Genomic DNA, 15641 nt, shown 5'->3' with positions numbered 1-15641 from the left:
CTTGGACAAGTCACTTTCTTTACCTTTCTAAGTCTATGTATTCCCATGTGTGAAATGATGGTGGTAGATTACCTCCTTATAAAATCCCTCTTAAATTTAGTAACCAAGAATCCAAGTAGTTGAAGTATACATGCTTGTGAAATTTCTGAGGAACTCAATGAAAGTCACAGTTTTGGAGTTCATCCAAGACCTGGTTCTTCTAAAGGTCAAAGTCTCTTAGAATAAAACATAATAATGCCATCATGCCAGATCCTGGAGTTCCCAATCTAAGACCAAAGGAAATCAAGGAAACATTGAAATTACATTTCCTTTGGTCCTTTGAGTTTTAAACTATCCCTGAATAATGGGATATGAGTATAGTATTTACAGATAGTTTAGTTCTATGAAGCAGACAATAAGCCAGAGACTAAGTTTCATATTAACCAACACCTAACAACATTCAGTTCTGTTTTATTGCAAACATATCCCTTCAATTCACAGTGCTTTAGAGGATTCACATAAACTGCTTGTCTAAATCATTATAATTTTAATATTCTTATTGCAAACAATTCAAAGTCTAAAAGAGCAATAATTTTAAAGCCTCAATCAACTGTACAATCAGACTTTATGTGATTCCCCCCAACTATCAAATATCAAGCAAGGTGAAACTCATGGACATTTCCTATCTACTTCAGGAGACATCTCCAGTTGTTTAAAAAAAAGACTATAGGAATTGCCAAGAATCCAAGAATTCATTATAAAGTTGGTTTGGCCTTAAATTTGACATGGAGTTTTGTTCAGTTTCATCAGACATAATTAATTGGGAGGAAAAATGATATAAAAACAGTCAATCAAATCACAAAACAATGAAAAAAGAATGGTCTTTATGGGAATTATCATTACTATATTACGAGAGGAGAAAAATTCAACCTCCAAAACCATTTATTAAAAAAAATTCATAATAGAAAATAGGGAAAGTTTTATCAATTAGGAATAATGTAGGACTATAGAGTTGTCTTAGACATGGCAGGCATTCTATTATTTTTTAATTAATTAAAGAATGATTAAATCACTGTATGGTGTTAGCTGCCTGATATGTTTGAGGTCTATCTTTTAAATTTTGGTTGTTTTATTCTATAATTTTACTAACTAGGTTTCAAAGAAAACATGTTCTTACTTCCAAAGTTGTAAGCTTTGAGATGGAAATAGAACAAATATGCCAGTCTACTCAGTCAAATAGAATAGCTTAACCATATTAAATAAAAATGAAGAAGGCAAAAGCCATGTCTACAATATTTTATAAGCATGGATAGTACCAACTTTCAAAACAAAAACCAAAACCAATCACCCCAGCCTCTTAACTGCTTTTATAACTCTCCACGGTTGAGAACTATGCCCTGTTTACAAGAGTTTGTCCTGATGGGAAGCTCTTTATAGGAAATTTGCCAATTCCAGTCTCTAGGATTCACTAAATCCATTCACAACAATGAAAAAAGTACAGCACTGGCTAATGACAGAGCCAACTACAGAGGTATATGGAGTGTCTTAGGAATTATTCTTTGGAGTGTGTAGTGCAAGAAGTCTATATTGCTTTTTTATGCATAGTTTACCACCCTGCCATGCTAACAGAAACACCCAGACTGTTCCATGATTAATTCTTAATTTGAAAGCTAGCAGTTGGATTAACTGCCAGAAATAATCATCTATTCAGGGGTTATAATATGAGCAGCATACTTCTAATATGAATGATAAAGCTATATCTCTTATCCTCTGTATTTAACACCACAGTGATAATGTTCTTCAAAATGAATGAGCTCATATAAGTCCTTCTTATACAACTATAAAAGAACTTGAAATGATCAAGTATCTTTTTAATTCATATTTTAGTTGAACAGCACACTTACAATCCTGTCTTGTGAAATTTACACTAATTATAATTAACATGTCACTATTTTAAAAGTACTGTTGTAACTGTCATTAAAAATCTTTTACAGTAAACAGGAACACATTGCAAAATATATTATCACACACAAAAAATAAATAAATAAAGATTTTAGAAGCTACAAATACAAAGTATAGAGAAATTTAGAAGACCCAGAACAAAGATCCCAAGGCCATGCCAGTGGCTGCTCCAGCCAACATGCCCAGAGCCAGATCTCCATCGTTGTCCCGATAACACTCTCTGATGATGAAATGGTTGGCAGGCTGTTGTCCATAAGGTCCTGGATATGGATACTGGTATGGTACTGCATAAGCCTGTCCATTAGCAGCATAGATAACTTGTGTTCCTGGAGGGTATGCGCCATTATATTGACCATAGTCAAATACCTTAGGAGACGATGTGGCATAAGCTGTATAAGGAGGAGAAGATGAAGCAAAAGCAGACTCATCATACATGACTTCTGAGCCAACATAAGTTTTATTTGTTCTGCCATCTTCAAGTGCAAATTTCCAGGCCAAGAAATCATCTTCACTTTCTGCACAAAGATAAATAGTTTTCCCATATTGGCAAACAATTTGCAATATGCAGTCCTTTGGCTTGCCCTCAGGTGGATGAAAATCTCTGCATTCATTTCCCATTCAGATGTTGATGCAGTCCACTAGCATATGAATCTTACCTTCTACAATGTGCCTCCTCTGGTCATCTTAACAGATTAAGTTGCCATCTGACCACAGAACAAACCAATTTTTTTCCCCACCTCTTCAAAATTGTGCTTTGTCGAAGCAACCAACCACTCTTCACAAATGTCATCCCTTCACCCTCGGGGGGGGGGGCGGGGACTCAGCAGGTCATGAAGGAGCCCGGGCAGATGGATGGAATTCACTATCTATTTCTTAGCCAATAATAAATAGTTTTGGTGATTGCTGCTTTATAATATAATTTGAGATCTGTTATTGCTAGGCTACCTTACTTTGCATTTTGCATTATTTTCCCCATTTATACCCTTGATAAATATGGTAAGGCAGAGGGGGGGTGTAGAATGAGAAAAAATTATGATAAGGCAGAGGAATTTCAGAGTTTATGAACATAAAAACTGAAACATGTGAAAGATGGAAAGTTGAAGGATATGACCATCTCTGTGTGTAACTGAGGTAGAGTGGAGTGGTAAAGGGAAATGAACAAGTTGAGGAATAGGGAAGTTAGCATGTAAGATAGAGTATCATATGTATATTAAAGTCCCCTAATAGTAGAGAAAATATTGAGGACACAAAGTAGACACTGCATTTATTGAGGATGAAACAATGTCCTGGAGGTTGGTAAATAACAGTTACTAGAATTTTGATTGAATGATCAATATGGATTGAACGTTCCTCAAAGGTGGAGAGATTACTGTGATAGTGGGAGAGTTTGAAAGTGGTAATAGAGAGTAAGGAATATTTCAATTCCCCTACCATGACTGTTGTGTGAGTGTGTGTGTGTGTGTGTGTGTGTGTGTGAGAGAGAGAGAGAGAGAGAGAGAGAGAGAGAGAGAGGGAGAGAGAGAGAGAGTATAAAGTGTTGTTAGGGATGACAAATTATCAGGAAGGACCAGGTCTCAAAGTGCCAAAATACCTAAGGAGAGAGAAAAAGGAAACAGTTTTAAAATGAAAGCAAGCCTGTTAATTAGGGAGTAGATATTCTAAAGAGTACAGTGGAAGCATGAGGACCTTGAATGTGTGTTGTGGTAGATCAGATTAAGAGGGATGGTAATTAAGTGAGTTAGCAGTGGGAAGATAAGGAACAGGGTTTATACAATGACAGTCAAACTTTCAGAATCCCTTGGATGAGGAAGGTAAGATGGGATGGGAATATGTTAATTATTGAGGCCTAGTGGTCCAGGCAACTTGTGTGTAGGTGTGCAAATACAGACATTGAACCAATATTGAAGTCCCAGTGAGACTGGGACTTTTCAGGATATGTGGTTCAAGACAGGGATTCATCAATCAATGTATTAGCCTTATAAGGGAGTCATTTGGAAGTGGTTATGTAGGCAGAAAGAGTGGGGCAATCTGTGTGGGGTTGGTGCAAGACCTTATGCTGCCATTCCAAAGAATCCAAAGGAAGTCCACTGTTGATTAATAACAGTCAAACTCATTCATCACTACCCTCTCAAGTACCCTACCCATCACTACTGCTTAAGAGAAAGCTTGAAGAATCATAATGAGTTTGATCTCACCTTTTCTGACAGTGCTTTCCAGGTCAGAGAGCAAATATGACTCTTTCCATCTGTCTCTCTGAAATCTACTGTCATGATCTGCCATACAACCAATTCTCTGATATTATAATACTAACTAGTTTAGGGAAAATATAAATCATTAGTAGGTATATTATTATAAGGAACAAGCATTCCCTTTTCAGAAGTGACAACCTTGTGTTTTTCAAGAAAAAAGAAAAACAAAAGAAAACATTTGATAAACTAGTAAAATTAAATCATTTTTGAAACCTAAATTCTGGAATCCAACCTAGTTAATTGGTAACTGAGTTTGTGCAAATTAATTTACTTAGTTCAGTACATCTGCTAGCTGACACTAAAACTATACTTCTGATTTACAAATTATCTACTCATTCACCCAAGTTATTTTGCCAGTCTTACGCCACCATAAAATAAAAGAGCCTTTCCTGGTCGTTGTACCCTTCTAAGGGTTGTCTTCCCTTATTTGAAAATAAGTTCCTTGAGAGTAGGGACCGTCTATGTCTGTCTCTCCCTTCCTTCCCCCAACTACGTGTACACACACATGCACACATAAATACACATGTGGTTAAGTGCATACTTGTATGCATGAATGTATTTTTGTGTACCAATACATATGGTACATATGGTACAATACACATGGTACATATTTAATTTAAAAATCTATTTTTCACAAGTGCTTAATTAATGCCTTTTAATTCATTCAGTCATATACTCATTCATGAATGCATATGTGCATGTATGAATTAATGATAAGCCCAATTGTTAACCATTTGCTCTTCCAATAGCATTTCATATGGGAGAAGAATGTTTTTTTGATATTATTGGGTTGTATATGGATTGCAAATTATGCAATGGCATGTAGAGAACTGTGTCTTTTGATTTTTGTAATACTTTGTACTAAGTCATGTAATTGGAAAAAAATTCTTTATGGAAGAATAGAGAGAAGTAAAATTTTGACAATTTATCCTGGAAAAGATGGAGAAATAATTGATAGATAACAATGAAATTAGGTGATTGCAGGACTAATTTAATAGTCAAGAGTATTTAGTTTAATGTCATCAGCTAAGAATGTATTTAGTGAAGAATCCCAGGGATCTTCACCATATGCTTCTTTATTAGTGATTTGGATAAAAGGATATGTTTATCAATTTTGCAAATATGGAAGGAATAGCTAATATAGTTGATAAATGAATCTGGATTTTCAAAAAAGTCTTGGCCATGCTGGAACATTGGTCAGATCTAATAAGATGAAATTTAATGACATTATTCTAAATTCTCTTTCCCTTTTGTTTTTTTAATCCTTGACTCTTGACTTTGGTGCTTAGGGGGAAGAGATGGAAAAGGTAGATAGACTATATTCAGTGAAATCCCCTTCACACTTCAATTTGTTATAAAGGTCAGCAAAACTATCATATTAGCTTGAATTCCAAAGTGATATGAAACTGTGGTGTCCAGAAACAGTTCCAGACAAATCTAAGGATTTGATAAAATTTGCCTTTGGGTAACTACCATGACATGTCTATCCTTTGTTCTCACCTTTGTCTACTTTGCGGGTCTCCCCACTGTGTTCTTTTTGGTTGGTGCTTCATACTGTTTTTATTTTCTTTTATATTCCACTTCTTTTCCCCCTCTTCTTTATTTCCCATAATCTGATGTTCTCATAGTGAGACCTGAAGATATTTTTAACCTACACTCATTGTGGTTGATCTCTGGATCTAGGTTCACTATACCCCGCCCCCCCAGCCCCCATAATGAGTACTTCCTTCTTGGGGCTTAGGGCTGTACCTTTCAGCTCTTATCTGTCAAAGATTTTACATCATTACTGTTTCATGATGTTTCATTCTAAAACCTTCTGGCTAGACCTATAGTTTGGGGGGGTATGGGGAGGAGAAATTGACACTACCTTTGAAAGCTGATTTAATCCTTTACTCTCCCCATCGTCCCATAAATAAGTCAAGGATTAGTTTAAAGGAGACTTTACCCTTCCTGGGAATGTGTCATACCTAGACAAATCATTTCCAAACTCTGGAAAGTCATAGCTTCAAATTCTGAAGGAATTCCAGGCTTCCAAACTCTGACTTCCAATTCGAACATATATAAATTTATATATATATGTATATATATACATATATATATAATATATACACACACACATATATATATACATAAATTCATAACTTTTGAGTTCTGAACTTCCATAGTTTTAAACAAAAGTATGCTGCAAATATTTAACAATCAACCATCAGGAAAAACTATGAAAACATAATTTTAAGTATAATCTGTTTTATTAACCTTTTCTCCATCATTTTCTTAATCCTAAACAATCAACAAAACAACTAATCAGGCTTTGATTTACAGCATTTGTTGAAAATGTATATGCTCATACTTTATATTTTAGAGTTGGCTTTATTCATCAAGTATGAACTTGTTCCAGAACATCCCTGAAAATCTCTAAATCAAAGCTAGAATGGAAGTAAATTAATTAAATAGAATTTCTTTCATTTCTTCCTCCTTCTCTCCTTCTCTCCTTCCCTCCTTCCCTCCCCCTCCCTCCATCCTTCCTTCCCTCCTTCCTTCCTTCCCTCCTCCCTCCCTCCCTTCCTCCCTTCTTCCCTTCCTTCCCTATATATAGCTCTCTAGTTCTTGGCTCCTCTTTCCCAGAGCCAGGCTCTCCACATCTGCCCTTTACAACACTACATCATTGTTCTTCCTATCAATGAAGAGTTTTAGACAAATGTTCCAGACTTGAACTCAGATTTATGCATTTTAATATCTAGGCCTGTACTTGTCATAGAGTCTGAGCCACATGCTTTTAGCTGATTTCCAACAAGCTGCTTAAATAGCTGCTAATAGTCTGGGATCTCCCTTGCTCAGGTTCCTCTTTCATTGACAAACAACATCTTCTCTTCCCTAACCCCCATGCTGTTCAACAACTCATTAGCAGCTGCTTTTGCCTTCAGTTATGGGAGATGTGCCAATGGTGAGATTGGAGAGGATTCAGCTGTTGTGTATTTGAGACACAAATTAACTCCATCATAATTTATCCCTGGGATGTAGGGAAGACTTGCAAATCATTTACCTCATATGAAAATCTGTTGTTTGTAAAGTTAAAGGAAGAGAAATGAATGTAGATGGAAGGGATCAGACGATTATAACTCTAGAGTCGGAAATGACCCCAGCAGCCAGCAGCTCCAACCTTCTCATTTTACAGATGAGGACATTGAGACTGAAAGAGACAAATTGACAAGGTCACACAAATATTAAATGTCATAGGAGGATTTGAAAAGAGCAGTTATTGAAAATAAGAGGAAGAAATACAGCCTGGCCTTTTGGGGATGACCCTTATTTTGAGAAAAGAAAGAAGACTTTTAATGAGACTCTTCAAAAGAAATATTTTTTGCAGGCCATGTCCCTATGTTAGAGGAATAGAAAATACTATTAAGTGAAAGTTTCAGGTTTCTTAATATTTTTATTTTTGTTTGTGTCATGGACCCCTTTGACAGTCTTATAAATCCTGTTCACTTTTTCTTAGAACAATAGTTTTAAATGCATACGATAACACATGAAGTACTATAAAAGAAACCAATTATATTGAAGTTGTTCACAGATCCACTGAAATCTATCTATGAACCTCTTAAAAATCTATGGATCCCAGGTTAAGAATCCATGACTTAGGGTGGCTAGGTGGTGTAGTGGATAAAGCACTGGCCTTGGAGTCAGGAGTACCTGGGTTCAAATCCAGTCTCAGACACTTAATAATTACCTAGCTGTGGCCTTGGGCAAGCCACTTAACCCCACTTGCCTTGCAAAAAACATAACCTAAAAAAAAAGAATCCATGACTTAGAAGGTTCTATGGTCCTTCTCAGTGAGTCTTTATACTTCAAGGACAGCAAATATGAATCCAAAAGAATATCCACTATAATTTTTGGATGTATCATTAAAAATGTCTTCACCTTATAGTTACAAAAACTATGGCTTTTGATTTATTATGAGTGACTATGTAACTGATGAATTACAATAATGAGGGACTTGATAATCAAGGGAGGTTTTGTTTGCATTTCTGTGTATGTGTGTATGTGTGTACTGTCTCTATGATTGTGACATTTTATCTAGGTCTAAAAAAATCCCATTGGTTGTCTCTACCTGGCCCAAAACTTTTAACCTATACAACCAATACCTTTTGCTAAATATTGGCATTATAAATAATTGCTAACATTAAATTTGTAATTGATAAAAATAGCCTTTACTTTCAATATGCTTTATTGTAGATATGGGTAAAATACAGTGCTAATCTACTATTTAATTCAGTACAAAAGGTAGGTTAAAGAGGCAAGGTTAGTGTTCTCAAAATACCTTGGCCAAATTCCTGTATTTATTGGGCATATCTGTCAGCAGCACAGTCTGAGTCCTTTGATACAATATTTTGGCCATTCTCCTAACCTATTATAAAACTTCACTTACTTCTTTGCCCAAATTCCTTTTGTCTCTGTCTTTGCTTCAGGGCCATCCTCAATGCCTCAGAGACTTCCCTCCTTCAAATCCATGTCTCACTGCTGCCTTCTGCCTGGACTCCTGCTTGTGTGTCATCCAGGGTTGCAGGCTACAACAATAATACTTGCCACAGGACTGAACCTTGAGAAAGGACCTTGAAGAGTCTAATTACTTGTCTCAACAGGTCTCTCTCTAACATCTGAGACACTAATTGGATTTGTTCTTCAATGGTTAGCTTCCTACAATTCCTGCATAAACTTCCTAGTTATTTTGAACTTCTATTTGCCAGTGTACAAATCTTGTTGCCCATCCCCAACTATCTATTCACTCCTATCTTCCTTAAGCCTATATTGCCTGCCCACTCCTTTTTTTAAGGTTTTTGCAAGGCAATGGGGTTAAGTGACTTGCCCAAGGCCACACAGCTAGGTAATTATTAAGTGTCTGAGATCGGATTTGAACCCAGGTACTCCTGACTCCAGGGCTGATGCTCTATCCACTGTGTCACCTAGCCACACCCCACTCCTTCTTCTTATGCCCTGCCAGATATCTACCCTATTCCTCCCCTGTGTTCTCTGGAATATGTGCCCCCAAATTAATAAATCTATTTTTATCTTAAATGTTTTCTTTTTTCACTTCCTTTGTTGTCTGGCATTAATTGATCCCTGACTTTGTCTTGATCACACTAAATCCCAGATCACCCTTTCCAGTGCTAGTTTCATGCACTCTAACTTATTGGTCATGATGAGAGAGTTAGAATATTCCTTTTTCCCCATTGCCACTTCTAGCCTCTCCCTTTACCAAAATTTTTCATTAACCTCTCCTCCTTTGAGATTCATTCAACTTGTAATTATTATTTAATCAAAATTCCAACAGTTGTTATCTACTGACCCAAAGGATACTTTCCTTCCTCAATAAATTCAGCTCATTTTTTATATATAGATTTTCCTCCCTAACTCATACTTTACCAGTTCCTTAATCTATTCAATTCTCAATGGCTTATTGTTTCACTCCATCTCAACTGCATACAAATTTAGTCATACCAGGAAACCTTGAAACTATATAAACACAATTACAAAATATTTTTCACCCAATAAAGTCAGACATAATAAACAACTGCGAAAATGTCAGTTGCTCATGTTTAGACTGGACTAATATAATACAATTGGCAATTCTACTTAAATTAAATTGCCAAATTGCCAAAAAGTTACTTTACAAAGCTAGGAAGATTAGTAACAAATTTCATATGGAGGAACAAAAAAGACAAGAATATCAAGGAAATAAATGAAAAATAATGTGAAGGAAGATAACCTGCCTATACCAGATTTAAAACTATATTATAAAGTAGAAGTCATCAAACTGTCTGTAAAATAGTATAGGTACAAAAGAAACAGAGGTTTCTGTTGGGGGGGAGGAGGGAGGAAGGAAGGAGGAGGGAAGGAAGGGAGGGAGAGGGGAAAATTGTAAAATTAAAAACCTTACAAAAATGATTGGTAGAAACTATTATTGTATATAATTAGAAAACAGATAAAATGTTTATATAATAAAAAAGAAACAGAGCTAAATAACTATGGTAATCGACTGTTTGATAAACCCAAAGACCCCAACTTCTGGGATAAGAACTCACTATCTGACAAAAATTGCTAAGAAAACTGGAAAATAATATTGCAAAAACTAAGCATAGAACAATATTCTCACAATACTCTATATCAAGAAAAAGTTGAAATGAATACAGAATTTGTATATAAAGGGTAATACCATAAGGCAATTAAGAGAACAAGGAATAGTCAATCTATCTTTCAGATATTTGTTTTCTGACCAAAGAAGAGAGAGAACATAATAAATTGGAAACCAGATGATTTCAACTACATTAAATTAAAAAAAAAACTTTTGCAAACAAGATTGGAAAGCATGCAGAAAGATAGGAAACAATTTTCACAATTAGTATTTTTGATAGAGGACTCATTTCTAAAATATATAAAGAACTGAGTTAAATTTATAAGAATACAAGTCATTCTCCAATTTATAAATGGTCACAGGTTGTGAACAGGCAATTTTCAGATGAAGAAACTAAAGTAATCTCTAACCATATAAAAATATTCCAAATCAGTGATCAGAGAAATGCAAATTAAAACAACTCTAATGTAAAACAACCTCCTACCTATCAGATTGGCTAAAAGACAAAAAAGGAAAATGATCAATGTTGGAGATGTGGGAAAACTGGGACACTAATGCATTATTGGTGGAATTGTGAACTGATCTATCAAGAGAACAATTTGGAACTATGCACAGTAGAACTGCCCACAGTAAAACTGTGCATACCCTTTTATCCAGTTATACCATTACTAGGCCTATATCCATAAAGATCATGAAAAAGGAGAAAAAGGCCCACATGTACAAAAATATATAGATCAGCTCTTTTTGAAGCGGCAAAGTCTTGAAAGTTGAGGGGATGCCCATCAATTAGGCAATTGGTGAACAAGCTATGTTTGTATTAGTTATGAAGTACTGTTGTTCTATAAAAAATCATAATAAGCCAGACTTCAGGAAAAATCAAAATAAGCCAGACTTCAGGAAAGCAAGAAAAGATCAGTGAGAACTGATAGAACTGATACTGAGTGAAGTGAGCAGAACCAGGAAAGCACTTTACACTAATAGCAATACTGTGAGATGATCAATTATGATGGACACAATTCCTCTCAGGAATTCAGTGATCAAAAACAATCCTGAGATACATGTTAAGGAAAATACTATCCATATCTAGAGGGAAAAAATGAAAACTATGGATTCTGAATGCAGAGCAAAGTCTACTATATTTGGTTTTTAAAACTTTTTATGTTTTTTTCTTATTTTCTCATGTTGTTTTCCCTGCAGTTCAAATTCTTCTTTCACAATATTACTAACATGGAAATACGATAAACAGGATTGTACATTTACAATCTATATCATATTGTTTACTACTATGAGGAAGATGGTGGAAAGGGAGGGTGGTAGAAAAATGTGGAATTCAAAAGTTTGTAAAAACTTGAATGTTGAAGACTATCTTTTCATGTATCTGGGAAAAATTTTATTCATTAAAAAAGTAAATAAAATTTAAACAAAACAAATTTGGTCAAATCACTTATCTTGTCATTATCTAAAAGAGTTAATTCATGTGCACCGAAATTTTGATATATGATTGTCATCTTTTATCATTTAATCTTTTCAAATATTCCTTATAATTCATCTTTGCCCTAACCTCTAATACCTCAATCCCTCAGATCTTTCATAGGTCACCATCCCCACACTGGATAGACTTTTCTTTCTTCCCTATCTTTATCTTCTTGATTAACCAGTTGATTTTACAATGTTGAATACACTTCAATTCATTTTTTACCCATCAGTGATCACTTTGATTACTCTTACCATTCACCTTCTTCACTCCTCTTCATATGATGCTGAAAGGAGGTAGAGAAAAATTGTGAAACTGCTCACTAGATCCAATATAAATTAAAGTTACATAGTCATCAATGCCTCCATAAAAGTCCTATTGTGATGGCTCATCATGGTATGAAAGTGACCTTTGGTTCTCTACGGCTATCCCAATTCTGAGAGGACCCAGTCTGCTTTCTGAGGACCAGTGTAATCTAGTATGGATCAGCCATTCAGTGATTGGAATATGGTTATGGCATTTCATGTAACTAAAACAAAACAAAACAAAATGGCTCTCAATCCTGTGTGGTCCTTTATGCTTGCTTCTTCAGTAATGGAGATAGTGGTGGGAAAAGGGATCAGAAAGTATTTTTGGTAATCTTGACATGAGATACTTGCCCAGTTGCCAGTAATTATACACACACACACACACACACACACACACACATATATATATGTATATATATGTGAATAGAGAATTTGAATTATATTAATCCTGATCTCATTAATGAAAACAAAAGAATAAAGTTGACATTAAAGTTGCTGGAAGGATATCTCACAGGTACTCCTCAGAGAGATAAATAATAAAGTTTATTATAAACCTCCAAACATCAAAAAACTTTATGTAGCCTTCTCATATTGAAAAACTGATAATTTATTAAAAGGATATCATGAAAATAATTACATCTTATACATCAATATCAGTTGTTCAAGATGAAGAGGTAGATTCAACAAATTAATAAGATTCATCAAATTAAATTAACACACTTTCTCAGTAACTGCAATACAAAAGTAGAGAAAGATTGATATTGCTAGTGGAGGTAGTAGTGGTCCATTTTTGAGAAAGATCATTGGGGTAATGTCTTGATTTTTCTCATGAACTGAAATGAGGCAGGGTTATACAAAATCATAAGTCTTACTCTCCCTTCCTGACTCATTGAAATCCAGTGACAAGATAAAAATCAGAATGACTGGGATGCAGTGGATGGATGATTTGGAGTCTTGGATGTCTGATAAAGCTCTATGCACTCCGTAGAGTCTATTTCAGTCATCTTTGTGCAGAAATAAATTGTTTTCATCTGCCAATTCCGCAGTGGGAAGTCTTCTCATACTTGGAGTGGACTTTTCCTTAATGCTGAAGATAGTGAAATATACACAGGAAAGTATGGTATAGGAAAAAAGCATGAGATAGGTCATAGGCTTATAGATTAATAGAAAAGAATTAGTAGTGAGGATTATCATTGCATCATCTTTCTATACACAGTCAGATTTATCAGAACAAAAATCAATAAGAAATATGGAACACAATTTGAAAAATTTGAAAAATAATTGACATTGAAAGATGAGGGAAAATAAATGACACACTGATTAAAATTTAAGTTTTTCAAGTGATACAATTAGGTAAAGCCAGTCATCTAAAGTACCTTTGTGGATAAAAATGGGAAAATGACAGACAGAAGAAAAATGGAAAATATCTACAATGATTACTAGAAGGAAAAAATTTTCACCATGAAATATAGTGAATATACCACATCTGAAACCTTACTTCATAGTTGCACATGTGCTTCTAGGTAGAAATGGTACTAGAGAGAATTAATATGGGAAAACAGCCAATTTGGAGAGGATCAATTATAAAAGAAACACTGTTGTGAAGGCATTGAGTGACCAATATTATATATATATATGAAAGATGAGAATACATTAAAGATAGACAGAGAGAAAAATCTCAAATTCTATTAACACCAACAAAACATGAACAATTATCAATTGAAGTGTCCATCCTTTGGACTGTAAGTTCTTTGGGGGTAGAGACATTTTTCTTATTGATGTTTTATTTTGTTTTTCCTAATGCATTTTATGAATGCATGAATGAAAAACTTTATGAAAGTTTTTCAACATTTATCCACATACATATTTATAAGTTAAACAATTTTCTTCCACCCTCCTGTCCCACCTACCTGTTCCTAGCAATGAATAGTCTAATGAACATTATGCATGTACATTTACATTTAACATGTTTTCTTTTTTCTTTGGCTAGGCAATGGGGTTAAGTGACTTGCCCAAGGTCACACAACTAGGTAATTATTAGGTGTCTGAGGTTGGATTTGAACTTAGGTACTCCTGACTCTAGGGCCAGTGCTCTATCCACTGTGCCACCTAGCTGCCCCTTAACATGTTTTCTTATTAGTCATTTTTTATATTTTCTGTATAAGGAATTAGACTAAGGTAAAGAAAGAAAATCACGGGATAGGAAGGAAAAACATAAAAGTAAATTTTAAAAAGTGAACATTGTGTTCATTCAGATTCTGTAGTTGGGGTTTTTTTTTTGGTTTTACTTTGTTTTGTTTTGATTTCTTCAACTGGATGTGGTTGGTGTTTTCCATAAAGGTCTCCTAAGTTTGTCCTAGCTCTCTAAACTGCTGAGGTGATCTGAATCCGTCATAATTGATCAACTCACAATATTGTTGTCAATGTGTATAACTTTCTCTTGGTTCGATTCCCTTTGCTCAGCATCAGTTCCTGGATTTCATTCCATGCCTCTCTAGAGTCTGACCATTCATAGTTTCCTATAGAATAATAATACTCTATAACATTCATATACTATACCTTGCTTAGGCATCCCCCAATGGATGGGCATCCCCTCAATTACCAATTCTTTGGCACTATAAGAAGAGCTGCTATGAATGTTTTGGAACATGTGTGCTTTTCCCATTTTTTATGAGTTCTTCTGGATATAGGCCTATTATTGGTATTGTTGAGTCAAAGGGTATAATCAGTTTTATTGCTCTTTGGATATAATTCCATAATGCTCTCCAAAAAACTTAGATCATTCATAACTCCAATAACAGTGCATTAATGTCCCAATCCTCCCACAACCACTCCAACATTGATTGTTTTCCCTTTTTGTCATATTAGTCAATCTCATAGATGTAAGATGGTAACTTAAAGTTATTTTAATTTGCATTTTTCCCAGTCAGTAATGATTTGGAGCATTTTTCATATGATTATATATAGCTTTAATTTCTTCATTTTAAAACTGCCTCTGCATATCCTTTGACTATTTATCAATTGGGGAATGACCTGTGACCTTATAAATTTGATTCTCTCTATATAATTTGAGGCCTTTATCAGAACCTCTAACTGCTTCCCTTGTTGGGCTGTATACAATTTAATGTCTTTGACTTAAATTTGCTTTTTTCCCCTTTTCTGTTTACTTTTTTGTGCATCTCTTGGGTTTTGTATTTGAAGATTGATTTCTCTGTTCAATTTTGTGTTTTTAGTCAGGAAATTTGGAAGTCCTCTATTTCATTAACATTCATCTTTTCCCCCTGACAGAATAAGCTGAATTTTGCAGGGTAGTAAATTGTGTTGCATAATCCAAGTTCCTTTGCCCTCAGAAATATAATATTCCAGGCCCTTCCATCCTTTAATGATGAAGCAGATAAATTCTGTGTAATTCTGATTGTATTTCCTTTGTACTTAAATTACTTCTTTTTTGACTGCTTGTAGTATTTTCTCTTTTATTTGAAAATTCTGAAATTTGGCTATGATAGTCCTTGGAATTTTTATCCAGGAGTCTCTTTCTG

The 15641-nt window shown here is 34.8% G+C and overlaps 1 pseudogene; it reads right to left on the bottom strand.

Annotated features, from left to right (window-relative positions):
- Positions 1 to 2051: 2051 nt before the first annotated feature.
- Positions 2052 to 2731, bottom strand: LOC141516109 (pleckstrin homology domain-containing family B member 2 pseudogene; annotated as a pseudogene).
- Between the last annotated feature and the right edge of the window lie 12910 nt (positions 2732 to 15641).

This window comes from Macrotis lagotis, chromosome 3, assembly GCF_037893015.1.
Source record: "Macrotis lagotis isolate mMagLag1 chromosome 3, bilby.v1.9.chrom.fasta, whole genome shotgun sequence".
NCBI lineage: Eukaryota > Metazoa > Chordata > Mammalia > Peramelemorphia > Peramelidae > Macrotis > Macrotis lagotis.
This window is presented reverse-complemented; position numbering and strand designations above follow the sequence as displayed.